A 13239-nucleotide genomic window follows, 5' to 3' on the forward strand; every position below is an offset into this window, starting at 1 on the left:
TAAAAGGGGTTTACATAGATGCTATCAATAGAAATGGATAACATTCCTTAATATGAGAATTGATTTTCTAGGCAACTGAAAGGGGAATGAAATAATCTCTCTGGATATCGACAAAGTAGGGTCACATGGATATATATTTATTGGGAAGGTCTGGTACGAAAGTACATGAACTATAATCTGGGTAAGTTAGTTAGAGGAGAGATGATAATAGGAAAAGCAGAAAGGGAAAGTATGTGGCTGGATGAAGGGAAGTTACTGGAGTTCTTCTTTGATAGTTTCTCAGATCAACCTAGTTTAATATTTTCAGTAATGATCTTGACCCCAAAAATAGAAATGTGCTGAGGAAAACCCTTGTGTTGCTAACGGCCAAGAGAGCTTGTCTCAAAAAGACTGTAGCAACTCAGACCGACTGCCTGCCCCAAACCGTGGCTGTTCAGGTTTCTGGCTGCAGGGAGTGCCAGAGCCTGCTGCTGCCAGGGCAAGACAGCCAGCATTCCACCTGTGTGAGCAGGTGCAAGATCTGCTCAGCATGGTCGCAAAACTTAAGGAGGAGGTCAAGACGCTGAGGTCCATCAGGGAATGTGAAAAGGAGATCGACTGATGGAGTAACTCCCTGGAGTGCCACTCAGAGAGGCTTCAGGGGGATATCCCCCATAAGGTGATGGAACCCTTGCCCTGTTGGGTGGAGGGGGAAGACCCAAGACAGCCCCTGCCCTGTTGCTGTTGGGCAGACATAGGAGACCAAAAATATGATGAGGGTTGGAAGCGAGTTCCAGTTCGGTGCCGTGGGCAAATCCCCTCCCTACCTGCTTTGCTTCCCCAGCTGCCCCTCCGTAACAGGATTGAGGCCCTGGATCTTGAAGAGTAGGTGAGGATGTGGTGCACGGCCCATCTACAAGGTCACACAGAAAGAGGCAGTTGACTCCATGCCTCAAGACTGCCACAGATAAGAAAGAAAGAAGGGTAATTGTATTAGGCAATTCCCTTCTGAGAGGGACAGAGGGCCCAACATGCAGAGTTGAACCTCATCGTAGGGAAGTTTGTAGTCTACCTGGAGCCCGAATCAGGGACATCACCAGGGTGCTCCGCAATCTTGTGCACCCAACAGACTACTACCCACTGCTGATCTTCCAGACAGAGGGGCAGGAAGCTGCATCCTGCAGTCTGAGGGGAATGAAGAAAGATTTCAAGGCCTTGGGACGGATGGTAAAAGAGTCTGGGGCTCAAGTGATTTTCTCTTCCCTCCTTCCAGTTTTTGGTGATGACATGGGATGGAATAGAAAAATTCAGTCCATAAACAACTGGCTACAAGACTGGTGCTACAGGCAGGGCTTTGGTTTCTTTGATAACAGCTGGTTTTACAAGACATCAGCCCAGACAGTGGTTAAACAGGGAACTGCTGGGTAAGCTCAAGTGGAAGAGGAGAATTTATAGATCATGGAAGGAGGGGCTGGCCACTTGGGAAGAATGTAAGGCTGTTGTCAGAGGGTGTAGGCAGGCAACTAGGAAAGCTAAGGCCTCCTCAGAATTAAACCTGGCGAGAGGGGTCAAGGACAACAGAAAGAGCTCTATCAAATATGTGGCAGATAAAACTAACACCAGAGGCAATGTAGGCCCACTGATGAATGAGGTGGGTGCCCTGGTGACAGAAGATACAGAGAAGGCAGACTTACTGAGTGCCTTCTTTGTCTCTGTCTGCTCTGCCGGAAGCTGTCCTGAGGAGTCCCATACCGCTGAGAACCCAGAGGAAGTCAGGATAATGGAGGAGTTTGCTTCAGTTGATGAGGACTGGGTTAGGGAGCAATTAAGCAATCTGGACATCCATAAATCCATGTGTTCGGATGGGGTGCTGAGGGAGCTGGCTGAGGTCATTGCTGGACCACTCTCCATCATCTTTGCCAAGTCTTGGGAAATGGGAGAGGTGCCTGAAGACTGGAGGAAAGCAAATGTTACTCCAGTCTTCAAAAAGGGCAAGAAGGAGGACCTGGGTAACTATAGACCGGCCAGCCTCACTTCCATCCCTGGGAAAGTGATGGAACTTGGTGCCATCTCAAGGCATATCAAAGATAAGAGGGTTATTAGGGGAAGTCAACATGGCTTCATCAAGGGGAAGGCATGCTTGGCCAACCTCATTGCCTTTCATGAGGACATAACGAGGTGGATAGATAATGGCAGAGCAGTGGATGTGGTCTACCTTGACTTCAGTAAAGCATTTGACAGTCTCCAACAGCATCCTTACAGCTAAACTGAGGGAGTGTGTTCTTTATGATCGGGTAGTGAGGTGAACTGTAAACTGGCTGAAGGAAAGAAGCCAGAGAGTTGTGGTCAATGGGGCAGAGTCTAGTTGGACACCTGTATCTAGTGGAGTGCCTCAAGGGTCAGTACTGAGGCCGGTATTATTCAATATATTCATCACTGATTTGGATGAGGGAATAGTGTACTATCAGCAAGTTTGCTGATGACACCAAGCTGGGAGGAGTGGCTGACACGCCAGAAGGCTGTGCTGCCATCCATCAGGACCTGGACAGGCTGGAGAGTTGGGCGGGGAAATATTTAATGAAGTATAACAAAGGCAAGTGTACAGTATTTCATATGGTTAGGAACAACCCCAGGTTCCAGTATAAATTGGGGAATGACTTATTAGAGAACAGCGTAGGAGAAAGGGACCTGGGGGTCCTGGTGGACAACAAGATGACCATGAGTCAGCACTGTGCCCTTGTGGTCAAGAAGGCCAATGGCATCCTGGGGTGTATCAGAAGGAGTGTGGTTAGTAGGTCGACAGAGGTTCTCTTTCCCCTCTACTCTGCCGTGGTGACACCACATCTGGAATATTGTGTCCAGTTCTGGGCCCCTCAGTTCAAGAAGGACAAGGAACTGCTGGAGAGAGTCCAGCACAGGGCAAGGAAGATGATTAAGGGAGCGGAACATCTCCCTTCTGAGGAAAGGCTGAGGGAGCTGGAGCTCTTGAGCTTGGAGAAGAGGAGACTAAGGGGGGACCTTATTAATGTTTACAAATATATAAAGGGTGAGTGTCACGAGGATGGAGCCAGGCTCTTCTCGATGACAACCAATGGTAGGACAAGGGGCAATGGGATCAAACTGGAACACAAGAGGTTCCACTTAAATGTGAGAAGAAACTTCTTCTCAGTGAGGGTGACAGAACACTGGAACAGGCTGCCCAGGGGGGTTGTGGAGTCTCCTACTCTGGTGACATTCAAAACCCACCTGGACACATTCCTGTGTAGCCTCATCTAGGTGTCCCTGCTCCAGCAGGGGGATTGGACTAGATGGTCTTTTGAGGTCCCTTCCAATCCTTAACATTCTGTGATTCTGTGTGAGTCGGTGATCTCGTAAGATAGGATCTCCATGAAAGAAAATAAGACATGAGGAAGTGAGAGGATTAATAAGAGGTGAAATGAGATGGAGCTCAATTAAATGTCATGCAAATTTGTGTAATTGAGGACTCAGATTTTAAAAGTGAGGAGCTCATTCATGATAAACAACTGAAAAGAAGGACCAGATCACAGCATAACAGTGCATCTGTGATGTGTTACTGTTGCCAGTGAAACACAGCTGCTCAGAAAAACAAGCCACAAATGGACACTGTGAGAACCTGTTAATTTGCAGTGTTCCCCCACAACCCCAACCACTCAGCTGCATACAGTCACCTGGAGAGGCCGTTGAGCTATGAGGCCTGCAAAGGGAAGGGAATGGTGGGATCTGGGAAGTACCGGATATGACCAGAAGAGACTATTGAGTTCAGCTTAGGCTGAGAACAGCTGCTGTCTCTCTATAAATATGTCACTGAGGATAAAAAAGTGTTATTTTGCAGGGGTCAAAGCTAGCACAAAACCAGATAAGTTTAAACTGGATGATAATTAGATTTGGCTGGAAATTTGAAGAGTGCTTATAACAGAGTAGTGAACAGCCTTTTAGAAGGACAATCAAGGACAAATAAAACACACTGTGAAGGGAGCTCTTTAAATATTTATGAGGAGATCTTGCGGTGCAAGCGGTGAAGGTCCTGGAACTCAGTGACCCAGAATCTGTCTTCCAGGTCTGTTTTTCTGCACTTATTTTTCCTAGTATCACCATGCCTCTAGACGTTCTCCATGCTTCCCTAATATCATTGGCATCAGCACAGATCCTGCCTTTGACTTGTCCAGAAGTGCATCCAGTTATCCAGTGACAACTTTTCCTGTTCTTTAGTAAAAAAGCCACTGTTTTGAAATTGTTAGTGTTTGGCCTCTATTCTTACCATGTGATTTGTCTTATAGCCATAACCCTTTCTCCTGATAACCTTGTCATGTGAAAAAAGATTAAACTACTATTGCAGATCTCATGATTGAAGGAAATATGACATCTGTTCCCATTTTAAGAATTGCTTTTTTCTTGTTGCTTTGGTAATTATCAAGTCCCCATAGTATCAGCTTCCAAGCATTTAGAAACAGAAAATCTCTCTCACTCTTTCCTTTTTAAGTCTGTTGGAGAAAACAATTAATTAATTTGTTTATGTCTGCATGTATAGGATGAGTGGGGGCAGCTTCTGTATGTATAAATAAATGACTGAAGGGAAACTAAATCATTTAAATAAATGTTACATTTAGACATGACAATTTTGAGACTTGTGGCTAATTTTGTTTCCAAGAACCTGCTTCAAATCCTCATCTTGTTTGGGCTCACAGATTCGGATGCCCCCATATTTTAACAGTTTCTTAGGACAGCTATCATGAGAGGTCACTGGACAGCAGAGATGAGCCCCCTGATTGTCACACTTTTCCTCACAGAGGCTTTGCCTCTCTGGCAGATTAGAGTTACGGGTTCTGAGGTGGATGCAGTCTGGAGCTTGTCACCTGTTACTCTTGTATTCTTATTCGGCTTTTCAGTATTTGCTTCTTTCATGCAGTAAGCTTCCAGTCTCCCAGATGTAATATAGTTTTGGTATATTCTTCTAAAACAGTGTGACCTTCTGTTTTGAGATTTATGCTGGTGGGTGGCAGAATCAATGACAAAAAGCCTGCAGTATCTGAAAAAGAGAGGTACTCAAGAACATGAAATAAATATTTGCAAATTTCAAAACAAAAGCTAACGATTAACTAAGCATAAACTCTTTTTCCAGATTCATTCTGGAAGCATCCCCTATTGCCTGAGAACTGCTGAAGTTAAACACATTCTCGAAGCACCTTAGAAACGCATTTTTTTCCTTCTGATCTGTGTAGATGGTGGGTCGATCATGACTTCTGCTGAGGAGAAGTGAGAAATCAAATTAAACCCTTTAATAGGATGTAGAAGAAGAACAACATTACAAAGGGTCCTTACATTAGCCAATGATCTGAGAAGGTTTTTCCTGAACCTTTTCTTTTAGTGACCTTTCAAAGATTGAAATTATTTTAAACTCAAATAAACTAGGTTTTATTGGAATGTGAACTAAAACATTAGCTTTAAAACAAAGAAGACTGGAAATCATTGGGTAGGAAAGAATAGAAATAGATAGATACATACATCCTTTATATGTCTAGAAACAAAAGAAGAAAAAGCAACAAAGACATTTAAGAGCAATTAGCAAAAGTAATTAAACTAGAAATAAGTATTTATTAATACACATCAGAAACAAAAAGCCTGCCAGAAAATTTGCAGGGTTCACTGATGATCACTCTCAGAGAAGACAGAGCAATTCCAGAAGTGATAGAGACTTTTGTTGCACCAGTGTTCACCGCAGAAGAAATTTTCCTATTGAAGAAATTTTCCTATTGAAAAGTCGTTCTTCACGGGGGACTCATCAGAAACTGAAGTGGTGCTGAAGGGATGCTGGGACTAAATGAAAAATGAACAGTCACATATCACCAGGACCAGAGTGTGTTCACTCATGAGATCCAAAGGAAGTAAAGGATGAAATAGTTGAATTACTAATCATGGTATATGCCCTCTTAGTTAAATTGCAACTACACCTGAGGACTCAGGGGTGACATTAAGGTATCTAGTTTGCTGATGACACTAAGCTGGGAGGGGTGGCTGACACACCAGAAAGCTGTGCTGCCATCCAGCGGGACCTGGACAGGCTAGAGAGTTGGGCGGGGAATAACCTAATGAAATTCAACAAGGGAAAGTGTAGAGTCCTGCATCTGGGCAGGAACAACCCCAGGTTCCAGTATAGGTTGGGAAATTACATATTAGAGAGCAGTGTAGGGGAAAGGGACCTGGGGGTCCTGGTTGACAACAAGATGACCATGAGCCAGCACTGTGCCCTTGTGGCCAGGAAGGCCAATGGCATCCTGGGGTGTATTAGAAGGGGGGTGGTTAGTAGATCGAGAGAGGTCCTCCTTCCCCTCTACTCCGCCCTGGTGACACCACATCTGGAATATTGTGTCCAGTTCTGGGCCCCTCAGTTCCAGAAGGACAGGGAACTGCTGTAGAGGGTCCAGCGTAGGGCAACCAAGATGATTAAGGGAGTGGAGCACCTCCCTTATGAAGAAAGGCTGAGGGAGCTGGGTCTCTTTAGTTTGGAGAAGAGGAGACTAAGGGGGACCTTATTAATGTTTATAAATATATAAAGGGTGAGTGCCATGAGGATGGAGCCAGGCTCTTCTCGGTGGCAAACAATGATAGGACAAGGGGCAATGGGATCAAGCTGGAACACAAGAGGTTCCGCTTAAATTTGAGAAAAAACTTCTTCTCAGTAAGGGTGACAGAGCACTGGAACAGGCTGCCCAGGGCGGTTGTGGAGTCTCCTTCTCTGGAGGCATTCAAAACCCGCCTGGACATGTTCCTGTGTGACCTCAACTAGGCGTTCCTGCTCCAGCAGGGAGATTGGACTAGATGATCTTTTGAGGTCCCTTCCAATCCCAAACATACTGTGATACTGTGATCTATTTAAAAAAAAAAAAAAAAAAAGAAAAAAAAGTGTTTCCAGAGTAGATCAAATTACTAGAAACTATAATAAAAAATTGAATTAATGGACATGTGGTACACTTGATTTAACTAGCAAGAGTCAACCTGTTTTTTCTGTGAAGCAGTCAGTATGTTGTTTTTTGGAAAGGGAAGTCCTTACTTGCAGATCTTTTACAGTTCTTCCCAGAGGTCAATGAATGTATGGATAAGGATGAAGTGTTTGATTTTCAGAATGCTTTTGATACAGAGTCTCATTTTTACTGCAACATTTACTTCTGATATAGGAAGCTCACCGATAGGGACAAAATGCAGAGCAAAATGAACTTTTGGTTTAATGTGGCTTTGCCAATGTCTTGTTATAGCCCAGATGACTCCTGTCCACTGTGTCCTTGCAAGTACTTTTTTTTGGTCCTGAGATTGGTTTCAGACAACACAAAACACTTCTGAGTTGCAACAACCCACAGACAATCCTGTCTGTCCCAGCAGTATTTATTTCCATAATCTGAAAATCCCAGATTTCTGATCTCTGTTCCTCTAAACCAGGGGTACCAAACTCATTTTCACTGGGGGTCACATCAGCCTCGCTGTTGCCTTCATGGAATGGCAAAATGTAATGGCCAAATGTAATTTTAGGCATGTATAAATGTAATTGCTCCTACTGTGGCTGATGTGGCCCCCAGTGTGGCAGAATGCAACCCCCCTCCCTCCTTCAGTATGGCACATCTCCCTCTTTCTCTGCTACTTGAGGCTAACAACTTCTTTTGTTTGGCCCAGAGCACCCTGGCTCCTGGGACATTAGAAGAAGGGAGTGCCAAGGCACACTGAGCCGCGCCCAGTGTGGGGGATGTTTGGAGGCTCCAGGGGCACCCACAGCCAGTGTGGGGGGTGCAGAGAAGCTTCTAGAGTGCCTACAGTCAGATCTGATCAGATAAAAACGGGATTCTCGTCGAGACCCAGCCCCATTTTGTGTGGGGGTCTCTCGGAGTACGAGCTTAGCCACTGCCGCCAGGAGAGTCCCCCTCCCTGGGATGGAGAGTCCGCTTGCTTCGCTGCCACGGGTGTAAGTAAAACTTCTCGCAGGATTGAGAGTATATTTATACTTTTCATGCACATATGCACGTATAACTTTCCGCGCTCCATATGAGCGCGTGTAAAATTAATCCTCGCAGAATCGCGGGTGTATTTTCTTTCCGTGCACATTTGCATAAGTACTTTATTTCCTTGCACAATCGCGAATGGCCGCCGAGAGCCCCTCACACAATCGCGAGTGTATTTTCCTCCCGTGCTTCCACATAAGCACGTGTAGGATTCCGTGCACATTTGCACGTGTAAAATAACTCTCGCAGGACTGCGAGCGTATTATAAATTTACTCTCGCGGAATCGCGAGTGCACACTTTCCGTACTCACTACGAGTACGTGTATCTCTTTAAAAATAATCCCGCACCGTGTTCAGGCAAGTGTGTATTCCTCTGGGACTCAGGGACGGCTCCGGCATTGTTTTGGTGAAGCCACGTGCATGCACTCTGTGGACCTCCTGTTGTATTAGTGGCTGCCCCTCTCAATAATTTTCCTCAGCTGATATCCGTATTTAAGTCACTTTTGGAGTGCTAAAACCCTGTTTTCCACCGGTTCAATAAAAGTTGTTTTTGGACCTTGTTGTCCCTTAAATTGACCTGTGGGGTGCCTCCGTGACACCCAGTGAAAATGAGTTTGACACCCCTGCTCTTAACAGTTTCTCAGTCTGTGCACGTACTGCAGGCTCCCTGTTCTGAGCCAAAACTCTCATGCCGCAGACACTCCACTTCTGTGCACAAACGTATATCTCTTGGGAAGGAGGAGTCTTCTCCTGCCTTCTAGAGGTGTCCGCCTCATGCAGTTAGTCCCTTCAAGGAACATAACATAACTGCAAGAATAAGCAGCCTAACAAAGCTTGTCCATCACAACTATGGACAAAAGAGAGCATCATGCTGGCAAGCAACCTGATTAGCAGGAAAAATTCTAGAAACACCTGCTGCCAGCTCACAAATGGAAGCATCACTAGTGGGCTCAAAGCCATGTGGGCCATTGAGATATCAACTGCCACAAAACATCCTGGCATACCAGATGTTATGTTAGGAAAAACAGGGGAATAGACAATATGATTTGTTCAGGAAGATAAGAGAGGGACACTATGCCACACTGATCAACAGCTGAAGAATGCCCTTTAATAACCAGGATCAACTGAAAAGCTGTTAGCCTTATATTCAAAGCCAGGCAGCTTGAGAATTTGGGAGGTGTAGCCAGTCTCCCTCTGTGAAGCAGATCTTGTATGTAAAATAATCCAGCCCTTTATGCCCTCAAAGTGAATCTACCAGATTTTGTGTCTCATTTAGATGCCTTTCTGACAGCCGAAAGGCAGTTGAGTTCAGACAGTGTGAGCTGGGTTGATATATACTGCCTTCATTTCTCATTGTTGCAATTTTAGTAATTTCCCTACTTCAGATGTTTGCAGCTATTCTCTTTACATCCACTGAGTATCACTGAATCATTAAAGCACACTAATTTTCATAATTGATCTCTTAAATGCACACTGGTTTCATCAGAACCTTTAGTTTGTCAGGTACTGTATGGCTCAAACTTGTTTGTTTTCTTGCTTCTCTGTGGAAGACAATAAAAGTGTCATTCATATTTTTGCAACATTTATTTTACAGTTTTAGTTTTGTCTTCAAATTATTGATGATCTTAATTAGGTGTTTCCAAGTGTTTTTATTCTAAAAATGATTGAAGACCCAATCCAGCACTGAGGTTAAAATAAAAATGGATATGCTGGATCAGCCTATAGAATCATAATATCTGATAGTATAAGAAACAGAATAGGCATTGCCATGTGGTTACACATTCCTTCTTCCAGCAGGTGATCATGTCAGTGGGCTTATGATTTCATACTGAGCCCATTTCTTTACTAGTTACGAAGGAGAGATTCTGGTACAAATAAAAATTCTATTTCAAATAGAAAACTGAATTTTAAGTAGAAATTTAGCCTTGTTATATTACTGGAAGAATTCATATGTACTGGAGTAAAAAACTAGGAATTTTCATTGGCTGCCTTCAAAAAGAAAAAAAAAATAAATCTCTATTTCTATGCAAACAAAGTGGTCACTGGAAGGCAAAAGGCAAATAAAAAGCATTTTGCTTAATTTATACATCCCTTTGTGCTTGGTTACCTGCTGTGAAATATCATCTGCTTTTAGTAGGAAGCCACAGGTATCGAACTGATTGGTACAGTGTCTTTATGAGAAATCAGTGCAAGTTGGGGAACACTTTCTATTTCACAGCAGGTCCGTCCTTTACTTTGAGTAACTGACATACTGTGGCTGGATGAAGAAATAGTGAACTTTTGATTTCAGCCGGCTTTCCTGAGTTACACACAGATGAATGTACAGATAAAACAGACAAAGAGAGAGAAAAGTTGTACTTGCAATCTGCTGCTGGTTTCTGGCTGGCAGCAGGCTCTGCCTTAGCTCTGCTGAAGCAGGAGGCAAGCAAAGGACAAAGTCGCACCTGATGTCTGCTGTTCCTCCTGGTGAGGAGAGCAAGGGACTGGTTTGGCTACAGCATTGCTGCTGCCAAGACTCAGGCACCATTTCACCATCTCAGGATCTGTAAGGCATCTCCAGCCTTTTCAGCCCTGACCTTACACCATCATCACCCAAGGGTGGATCTTCAAAAGCTCAAGAGAACAAATGGACCTCTGTGGTGAGGACTATGCAGCCAGACAGGACAAAGAAGAAAGGAAGATCAGTGTTGTTTTGGGGATACCTCCCTGAAGATGCTGAATGGCTAGGGTTCGATTTTCTTTATGTGACAATGTGCTTCTTTAAGAAAAGGTGGGTTCTCCCCTAGTGACAGCAGCTCCTGGGAGGACACTGATATTGCTAGCATGCATTTCTCATCTAGTGTCCCCAGCTGCTCTGTTCCTTACATTCCCACGTGTGACTAAGGACATGTCTTACCCAAATGGCTGTGACAGTCATTTTTTTGGGTTGGAGATGGAAGCAACAAGGAAACCTCACATCTGGGAGAGTGGTGGAGGAAGGGAGAGATTCAAAGAGTAGTGCTGTCTTTTTTTTTTCTCTTGCACCTATGGAGAATTTCAAAAGACTGATTTAGGGCAACTGGTGGCTTCTTCTTGGGCGCCTACTCTGGTAATGCATCCCTATATTTTCTACTGACCTGTAGCTGTGTGGAACAAGATTTCCTCAGTGAAGTAAATGCCACTACTGGGGATACAGAAAACTGAACTGTCTTCTGCAAAGCAACTCCAGAAATGAAGAGTAGAAATATCAATAGCTAATGGATTATTCTTCTCAAAACAACAACAACAACCAAACAAACAAAAAACCCAACCAATTCTTGGTTCTGTTTTTTAATAAATACACAATACTGTTGAGGATATTGGCTCTCTTTCCTGAGGAAATCCAGCATGCTCTTAACAGTTCCTGCACGTCGCCAGGCAGACATGAAACCTACACGGCCAAAAATGTAATACCCTTTCTGTACATGTAAAGGAGACAAATAGATAACCCATTGAAATGTGATCTTCTAAAGATGGCTGAAATTTTCAAATGAAGTATTTTTGGTGGAAAATAGGTTTCTACTAAGCAGAAATGTCTGCTTCAGAAAATTTCCATTTTCATTATAAGTTTGAAAACAGCCCAACACTGAGGAAAATTCTGATCAAGTTTTGAAATTCTTTTTGGCTTTCATGTTTGTTTATTTTTTTTTACAGAAGACCTAAATGCTCTGCAATAACTCTCCTGTCTTTAATTAACTCTACAATACTTTTAAGAAGCACACTTCTTATGAAGTGATAAAAAAATTTCAGTCATATTATAGAAACCAATGATTTTGATTCAGTATGACAACAAATAATTTGTGGCATCCAAGAAAGAGATGATATCATTATCTCACATCTGCAATAAACAACAGTTTAGGAGGAGTATGAGAAAATTCTAACCCCTCACTATAAATGTTCATTCTTATCCTTTTTCCCATATGCACATGCTCCATGTGGAATTCCCAGGTGTTTTAAAATGCAATGTGTTTGGCCTGCTGCTGGGATAGTAGCTTTAGTTGCATTTTTTATTATGATTTATTCAACCCTATTCTCTAAAATAATTACACAAATGGTAGAGTGAAAAAAAACCACCCTCAAGGCAACATGAAGTAACATTACAGGTTTTGTTAAATCTCACTGAAAAGAGTGGACTGTTAATCACAAGACCTAAAGGTACATTAAAAAACACTTCCTTATCCTGCTACGAAAAATTCTTTCCTCCAACATAAATTTAGGTCTTTTACTGCAAACCACGCACCACGTGGTAGCACATAAAGATACACTGAGCCAGGTTTAACAAGATTACTACCACAGCAGGAAGAGTCACTCCCTGCCAATGTGCTATAGTACCAAAGCTGATAGGTCTGTCATGAAGACCCATAAGGATTTTTGCGGTCAGTTGTCTTGAGGACATCCACATCCATGTAGAAGCACCAGAGAAGGGCTGAGCAACCAAATAGAGTGAAGGCTGCTACAAGACCTAGGTTTTAGTCTAAGCCACTCTTTTGAAATTGACCAAAAGCAGAACAGTAAAAATGCCACTTTTGCAGCTGACTGCTGACTGAAAGAGGTGTCAGAAAGTTAGTAATGGCAAATATTCCTGTTAGGTCCTCCTGGGTGTAGAAACATCACTTTTCACGTGCTTACTAAAGTAATGGGGAGACATCAAAGAAACAAGTGGCTCCATCATCATTCTTTTTATAAAATTATTTAACTTTGCACTACCCAGTAAAACAAAGGAATAAAGGTAAATATAAAGGTAAGAATTGTGAATAAGGCTTGCATTTTTCATTATACAAGTTAGCAAATGTTTTTTTAATTACTGATTAATTTACCTTGTATAAGAGTTTTGAATAGGCAAAAGAAATTACCACCACATCAGGACACGGGAGTCACACATCTTTGTACTACATCTTTTTGATGTTCCTAATCTAGAAAACTTTGTAAATCCATTTGATAATTAACAACTAAAATATTAATTGCACACATTTAGCGATACTGAGGATGGCAAAATTGAATTACTTTCTTAGGCTTAGCAAGTTATTTGCTTTGCAGAAAAACAGATGTATTGAAAACAGGTCAACATAGATGACTTCCTATCATATCTCTTTACATAAAGTTTTGTGTTTAATGCAGGCATAGGATTTTGCATGTATGCAACTTACTTCAGGATTTCCTGTTGCCCTCTCCTATGACCTAGAGCTACTTTGAGCTATACAAAGACTAAGGGAGGAAAAGAGTCCTAGTGGGGACA

General features: G+C 42.9%; 1 long non-coding RNA gene across 9 annotated transcripts in view; it reads left to right on the forward strand.

The window, feature by feature from the left end:
- Positions 1-13239, forward strand: part of LOC110361364 (uncharacterized) — a 70621-nt gene that overhangs the window by 12928 nt on the left and 44454 nt on the right. The window lies entirely within an intron of this gene.

This window comes from Columba livia, chromosome 5, assembly GCF_036013475.1.
Source record: "Columba livia isolate bColLiv1 breed racing homer chromosome 5, bColLiv1.pat.W.v2, whole genome shotgun sequence".
Taxonomy (NCBI): Eukaryota; Metazoa; Chordata; class Aves; order Columbiformes; family Columbidae; genus Columba; species Columba livia.